We start from the raw sequence: 8,275 nt of genomic DNA on the forward strand, positions 1-8,275 counted from the left end.
GCCGGGCAACGCAGCACGAACAGTGCGTGCTGCGCCCGTAGACATGAATCGCCTAGAATCACGTGACTGCCGCGAAGTTGGATTTGCAAGGGGCGCGCGGCGCTGTTCAAGCACGAGACTGCCGTGTGGCGACTCCCCGGACAGTCCTCACATTTCCCTGGTACCTGTGCGCCTGAAAACACACTTTCGCCGTCGCCAGGCCGTGAGAGGGTTGTGCCTCGACCCGACGAATACGTCGCGATAGCTAAGTATGGGAATTAATAAATTTATCCGATGCTCTGGATGGTAACTGGGCCGTGCATTTTAAATTTATGCGCGACTCGCGCTTCGTCACTGGCCCGGGCGGCGCTTCGCCGGCGTTATGAGCCCGGATCGACCAGATCAAAAGGTGGCGCGTTCGAGCCACGTCTAGGTTCCCGCGCTATACCGAAGTAAGTTTCTTTAACTAAATGGCTTGTCGTAGGTTAGGCAGAGGCGTAGGCGACCGATCAGGCTGGCAACCAGAAACCACTCGCTTAATTGCGAGCGCGTGCGTCTCGAGGCGCCGGAGAAGAATGGCGCATAAGCGCGTCAAAGTGGAACTGAAAGGCCGGGAAGATGAGGGCGCCACTAGAACCAGTTATGAGCGTCTCAGTTATGAGTTATGAGCGGGGAACAGACGCCCCCATTGGAAGTGCATTCTCAGCGCAGCAGGAGCAGCGCGCTAAAGCGATCCCACCCTACAGGACCGAGTCCTGAGGTGGGCTCAGGAGGTAGCGGAGGCCTACCACTACTGGTAGGTGGACGTCTGGCAACATAAGGTGCTGAGACTGGAGGACACAGACCTACCTCTCTCCCTCCCGGCCCCTCCTCTTTCTTAAAAAGGGAGATAAAGGTTTGTTCATTCATTCAAAGGGAAACGTTCTTGCCAAGTTCGAGAAACTTTTTTGTTATGTATCTGGGCAAAGCATCTAACGCCGAACGCGTCTGGCGCCGTGTAGGAATGGTGCAGTGGAGTAGTTTACGAGCCTATAGTTTCAAGGATGGATTTTCATACAGCAATTACTCGAGGAAACTGTAGGGCTAGTGCCTACAGGAGCTGCAAGCATTGCGATTCAGCCAGCATGAGAATGATTGTACACGGATTTGCCTCAACTTCGTCCTTTTCGCTTCAAACGGCGTTGTCACTTTGCAAACTGATCAGTACGGTGTTATACATAATGAAATAAACATTTTAAAAATTCAGAGCTGTTCCACTCTGTGAAGGTGGATGACCAGTGTAGCTGTATTTGAGGTCTATACACTATCGATGACGCATCGATAGTGTATAGACATTCCCGCTTCTGTTCACGACGGTGTTCTTCGTAGGCGCGCTGTTGTTCTGCAGTCCTCACCGCACGCGGCCTACATATATCGCACGGATGGAAGGGAACTGAGATAAGATTACGTGGCTCACCTATAGAGCCAGTGACGTCAAACCACAATCCATACTAAACATTGTCTATTCCGGTTTTACTTTCTTTATTACATTATTCTTTTTTATCACAATACGTTTGGACACTTCTCGCGATTAAACGCCGCTGAAGCACACCAGGCGATACGCTTTTATCACTTTTTGTCACCGGGATCGGCCTGTCGTGAACTCTGGAGCGGCCGGCATCTTTCATGCCTACGCACACAAACCGAGAGAAGCTAGCGTATAACAGCTCCGCTGTAAAAACTGTCAGACGGCAGGATTCGAACACAGGATCTTTAGCACAGAAGCATGATATTGAAACCATTACGCCACGGATGCTTGCGGTGCTTGCGTCGACAGGCGGCATAGAACACCCTTTCACGCTGGCAAGCCAGCTCGTTGAGACGCTTGGCGCGTTTCGATATCGCCACCTCGACAGGCGTTACCGCTGTAATTAGTAGCGATTGCGTGTCTTCGCAGAGTGTTATTGCTGTCTACATTTAGAGAAGAACATATGACTTCGAAATTTAGACTCATTACGGCAGATAAAGCGTAATAAACAAACGTGCTTTTCTTTATTATTAATAGTTATTTCTCGAAAACCACGCTTCATGTACACGCACGTACACATGATTCATGAGCCAATCGCGCCAGCCATGTTTCGCTTTACGAAGATGACAGCTGGAGTTCGGTCTGCCTGTTTCTTTATTGATGCGAAAGCATCAAATAGTCTATTGAGCGAAAAAGCTGGTGTCTCCGGTCTCTAGCAGCGAAACGGCACCTAAATTCGCATTGGCTGCTACGCCAGCTCCGAGTGCGCTTCGACATATTCCCATTGGCTGCGACGCCACGTCGCAAGTGCGTCTTGACGGAGCAGAGCGTGTGAAAGGTAACACCTGCAACTGCGCAAGCGCGCCACGTGTTGCGTGAGGGGAGAGGGCATTGCCGCAACGCCACGTCACACGCGCTCTCGCTCCGGGAAGCCGGCGCACGGTAAACACCACCAACATAGCGCAAGGCCTTCGCACTCCGATCATGACGTCATGCTATCTGGAGCCCGACTGCCATAGAATCCAATGGGGATGCTCACGCGTAAGCAACAGTGATTTTGACGTCACCGCTTTCGTCACGCCAGCCTTGGCAAATGGAAATTTCGGGCCAGGTAGCATGACGTCATAGATCGGACTGCGTAGGCCTGTGCTATCTGGGTGGTGTTAGCACGGTTCGTATCTCTCCCTCTCACCCCCACTGGGCTTAGCTGCTGCGCGCGCCTGCCATCCTTGGTGGCCGCTGCTGCTTGCTCGGTCTCTGGGCTGGCGCGGCCGCTCTGGCCGCCCGGTGTAGAACGCGCTCCCAACCCCCTCCCTCCCTACCATCCCTCCGCGGCATTGCACGCGACTGGAAGACGGCGCGCTTCATTGCTGGGCTCACCTCGCACGTTTTCACTCGCTCATACAGCTTACAGCACGCGGCGACGATTTTATCGCCCTTGGACTTATACGGAACCTTACAGCGACGGCAACGGCTGAAATCCGTCTGGAGTGTCCATATAATTGATATCGCAATAATAAAATATATGTGCGGCCAGCTGTCTTCCCAATAACCGAAATAAACTGGACCATGCTTCATGTAGGCACAGGCGCTAATGGGCGTAACCGAGCCGGGCAGGGCCCAAATTTTTCGGGCCCGGGCCAGGTACGGCCCAAGTTTGAAAGCACCGGCGAGGCTCGGGCCAGGCTCGGGCCGGCCAGCCAATGCCACTTTCGGGCTCGGCCCAGGCCGGGTGCGGCCCTAGCCCAAGACCAAACCGGAGCCCGAAAGTGGCATCATCATCCTTCCAGCCTTGTCCTCCCATTCTCGTCATGTGGTCGTCGTCATACAGACTTCGTGATACAGTCGTCATCCAGCCATTGTCGTCATACACTCATCGTAATCCATGTGTCATAATGCATTGAAGAGCGGCATATACCCAGTGGCAGATAGATAGATAGATAAACTTTAATTCAAAGATAGTTTTGTCTTGCCCCAATGGGGCATCGCTAATGGTCGGGGTCCCTAGTCCAGGGCTCCGCTGGCTCTTTCCATCTTCTCTGCTCTCTGGATCAGCTTGAGCTGGTCATCGAGGGCTGAGCTGGACAGCAGTGCCTCCCATTGCTCCCTCGTGGTGTTCGTGTCATGGTGTTCTATGTTGTGTAGCGTGCACTCCCACGTAATGTGGTATAGGGTTGGTGTGGCGCCACACCACGGGCATTCGTCCCTGTAGGCTGCGGGGTGCAGGCGATGTAATATGTGTAGGTTCGTGTAAGTGCCTGTCTGGAGCCTACGCCAGGCAGCGGCATCCTCCGTCTTTAGTATTCGATGGGGTGGGGGATATCGCAAGCGACTCCCTCTGTGGTAGTTCAGGATTGCTGAATACTCGGGGTCAACTGGGTCAGGGTAATCTGCAGTCGGCGTGATGAGTGCTCGGTTATGTGCAAATTCTCGAGCTGCTCTGTCGGCATACAGGTTACCCGTGATGGCCGCGTGACCCGGTATCCAAATGATGGTTATGATGGTGTTGTCAGTGTCCTCCTTGGGTATTTGGGCTAGGACTTGTGCCGCAGGTCTTGCGATTCTTCCCTGTAGGAAGTTGCGGCAGGCCTGCTGGGAGTCCGTGAGGATCGTCAGTGGTTTGCTTGCGTGTTGGACTTCGCGGATGGCTAACGCGATGGCCAGCTCTTTCGCTTCCGTGATCGTGCAGGGGCGGGTCGATGCACTGGAAGTGACGTGGCCTCGGCGGTCGCAGACCACTGCCACGGCGCCCTTTTTTTCTTCGTTCCGTACATAGCGGCGTCCGTAAAACGGACCGTGGTATCGAACCTGAATGTTTTCTCTATGTATTGGGCCCTTGCTTTCCTCCTTCCGGAGTGTAGGTTAGGGTCCATGTTGCGTGGTATTGGGGCAATGTGATACCTGTCCTGGACGTGACGAGGTATCGTGCAGGTTTCTTGGGTTCGTATTGTTGTGGCTTTGAAGCCCAAGGTTTGTAGGACCTGCCGGCCCGTGTGAGTCCGCGCAAGTCTCTGTTGTTGTGAGACGTGAAGGGCTTCTGTGAGTTCGCTGAGGGTGTTGTGTAACCCCAGCGCCAATAATTTCTCAGTCGATGTACTCATCGGCAGGCGGAGAGCGGTCTTGAAAACCATCCTCAAGAGCGTGTCGGCCTGTTTCGTCTCGGATTGTGTGAGATGGTAGTAAGGAAGGCTGTATGTGATTCTGCTCACCACCAGGCTTTTGACTAGTAGGAGTGTGTCCCCTTCCTTCATGCCTCTATTCTTCGATGTTACACGGGGTATCATGCGTGATATCGCCTTGACACTTATTTTGAGGAGCGTAAGGGTGTGTGTAGCACGCTGGTTAGACTGCAGCCACATGCCCAGCACCCTGAGCAATGACGTTTCTGGTATGAGGCGCCCGTTGAGGTGTACCTCGATTTTTCGTGTTGGGTCTGTGGGGACTGTGTGGTTACCCCGGCAGTCCTGCAGTTTTCTTGCGAGGGCGATCATGGCGACATTGAAGAGCGTGGGTGAGATGACTGCTCCTTGTGGTGTGCCCTTGTTGGGAGGGTGGTATACTGCAGTCTGGATGTCCCCAATATTCAGCTCTGCCGTGCGGTGGCTTAGGAAGCTCTGAACGTACTTCTACGTTCGCTCACCGCAGTTGATGTTGGCGAGCCCTTCTAGGATTCCTTGGTGGCTGACGTTGTCGAAAGCTCCTTTGATGTCGATTGCTAGGAGGGCATGTTCGCCGCTGCGGGGAACGTTGCTGAGGACTTGTTCTTTGATTTCGAGTAAAACGTCTTGTGTGGACAAGCCTGCGCGGAAACCAAACATGGTGTCTAGCAGGTGCTTGTTGTCTTCTAAGTGTCTCTGTAGTCTCTTGTGTATGATTTTCTCGTACACCTTGCCGAGGCAGGATGTGAGCGAGATTGGTCTCAGATTTTCAATTGCCAATTTCTTCCCCGGTTTGGGGATCATGATTATGCGTGTGTGTTTCCACATCGCCGGCACCGTACCTTGTTCCCAGTGTTGGTTGAGAAAGGCCGTGAGCGCGGAGATGGCCTTGTCGCTAAGGTTTCTGATCATGGCGTTCGTGATACGGTCCGTGCCCGCCGCTGTGTTACGGGTGGTGGCTGCGATGGCCGCTCTCACCTCGTTTTCTGTGATGGGTTCGTCCAAAAGTGGGTTGGGTTGTCCCATGTATGGTGTTGTACATATTTGCGTGGGAGCTGGATCTCCATAGCACTTGTCCTTGATGGCGTCGATGAGGTCTTGTTGGCTGCCTGGGTAGGTGTGTAGTAGCCGCTCCAGGGCCTTGTGCCCCTCTTCTTTGGTTTTGGTGGGGTCCAGGATGGCTTTGAGTATGTGCCACGTCTTGGCGGTACCCAGGGTGCCACCGAAGGAGTCGCAGAATCTATACCAGTTCGCCGAGGCGAGTTGTATGGCAGACAGACAGACAGACATGAACTTTATTTGGTCCTGAGGAACTGCGTGTGGACCCCCTGTTGGAAGTCCGTAGTAGTCGCTGGCCGCGTCCACGTAGGGGCAGGAAGACCGTGGTTCTCCGCCCTTTCGCAGGCCCTCTGGACAGCGTGGAGTTGGACTGAGAGTATGCTGCTTTTAAGGGCATTGTCCCAGTCCGCTTCTTTGTTTAACGGTGCGTTACGTAACGCAGGGCCTTGCCAGAGCATGTGAGCCAATGTACAGAAATGCACACCACAATCTGGACAGTGTGGTTCTATATTTGAGGCGATGCGACTTAGAAAGCCCCTCGAAGGAAAGGACCCCGTTTGGAGCATTCTAAAAGTCGACGATTGAGACCTGTTAAGCTTAGGATGAGGTAGTGGAAAACTCCTCCGCTCTAACTGGTAGTGAGAAACTATTTCGTGGAATGTAAGTAATGGGTCGCTGTGCTTAATTTCGTCTGGCCCCCCAAAAGCTTCCATACCGCCGCGGCGGGTAAGATCTCGCGCACGGTTATGAGCGAGCTCATTGGGGTTTGGGAGATTTATAAGAATATTCGGACCCATGTGGGCTGGAAACCACGTAATGAGGTGAAAACCAGTAACCACCCTATTTCTGAGGATGGCCGCAGCCTCTCGGGAGAAGGAACCCGATGCAAAGGCACGTATGGCCACATGAGAGTCTGTGTATATATTGGGACGCACAGGGTCCCTCATTGCTAAAACTATGGCTATCTGTTCTGCTACATCGATGGAGATATGACGGACAGAAGCCGCGTTGATGAGTGTACCGTTCGTATCAACTACTGCCGAAACAAAGTTGCTGGTCTGTCCATATTGGGCCGCATCTACGAATGCTGCCAAGCTTGGGCTATCTGCGACTGTCTTTAAAATAGCCCGGGCGCGAACCTTGCGTCGCCCAACGTTATACTGTGGGTGAACATTCCTAGGAAAAGGACTAACAGCGAATGATGCCCGGATTGCTTCCGAGAGTGATTCCTCATGGTCGTTGATATTAAGCTTGGAGCTAAGTTGACTGAGTCTAGTAAACGTCTTCCGGCTTTGGATGTAGATAGCCTGACAATTTGTGCTGTTCTTTGGGCCTCTATCACCTCCGAAACGGTATTATGCATGCCCAGTTGCATAAGCTTCTCTGTACTAGTGGTGACTGCTAGTCCCAGTACTCTTTTAGTGCTCTTGCGCATGAGCGTGTCTATTTTGTTCCTGTCTGTCTTAGTCCAATTTAGTGCAGATGCCACATTAATGATGTGACTCATCAGGAACGCGTGATATATCCTGAGAAGATTGTCCTCTCCGAGTCCCCCTTTTCTATTCGAGACTCTAGAGATGAGCCGGAGCATACTGTCCGTTTTGGAGGTGATGTGGGCAATTGTCTTTGCATTACAGCCTCTGGCGTCCAGTAACAGCCCCAATATCCTAATCGAGTTGACTCGAGGAATAGCCTGACCATCCTTCGTGTGTAAGGCAATAGGTATCAGTTCAATTGGAACCAAACCCCTAACGCCCTGTCTCGCCGGCCTGTACAGCAGTAACTCAGACTTGGTAGGTGAGAGGCTGAGCCCTGTTTCAGTTAAGAAATCTTCCGTTACATTTAGTGCTTCTTGTAGCGCCTGTTCAACGTCCGCGTCTGATCCACCAGGACACCAAATCGTAATGTCGTATGGCACATTCTTCTGCTTCCGCTGTTATTTGTGCTATGCGTGTCTTCAGTTTGCTGTTGTACTTCTGTGTTTTCCAACGGCGGGTGAGGCCTCGTTTGGCGTCGCACAGGTGTAGTAGGTGGGGATCCACCTCTGGGGTCTCTTCCGTTCTGGCAATTTCCTTTGTATGGTGTTGTTTCTGTCGACGGAGGTTGTCGCACCAGTCTTCCAGGTTCGTGATTGCGTCTGTGTCCTGTTCTTGGGCTTCCCTGATTTTTCGCCAGTCAGTGATTTTGGCTGTGCCGATCTGCCTGCGTAGGCGTCCGGTTTGTAGCATTATGTTCAGTATGTAGTGATTCCTGCCTAAGTTTTCGAGTGTGTTGAGCCATTCGGCTCGCGTGGTTTGTGTCATGAAGGTGAGGTCGGGAGTGGTGTCGCGTGTTACGCTGTTCCCTTCCCTCGTCGGAGTGTTCGGGTCTGTGATCAGTGTGAGGTGACTCTGTTCCATTAGTGTTTCTAGCTGGAGACCCTATCAGTCCTGCTTCTGATACCCCCATAGCGTGTTCTGAGCGTTGAAATCGCCTATGATTACCAGAGGGCGGTCTTTGGCAAGGCGGAGAGTGTCCCTGAAGAGTTTGCCAATGTTTGCCCGCCTTTGGTTGGGGGGGGGGGGGGGCAGTA

The sequence above is a fragment of the Dermacentor silvarum genome, chromosome 3 (genome assembly GCF_013339745.2).
Source record: "Dermacentor silvarum isolate Dsil-2018 chromosome 3, BIME_Dsil_1.4, whole genome shotgun sequence".
Lineage (NCBI taxonomy): Eukaryota > Metazoa > Arthropoda > Arachnida > Ixodida > Ixodidae > Dermacentor > Dermacentor silvarum.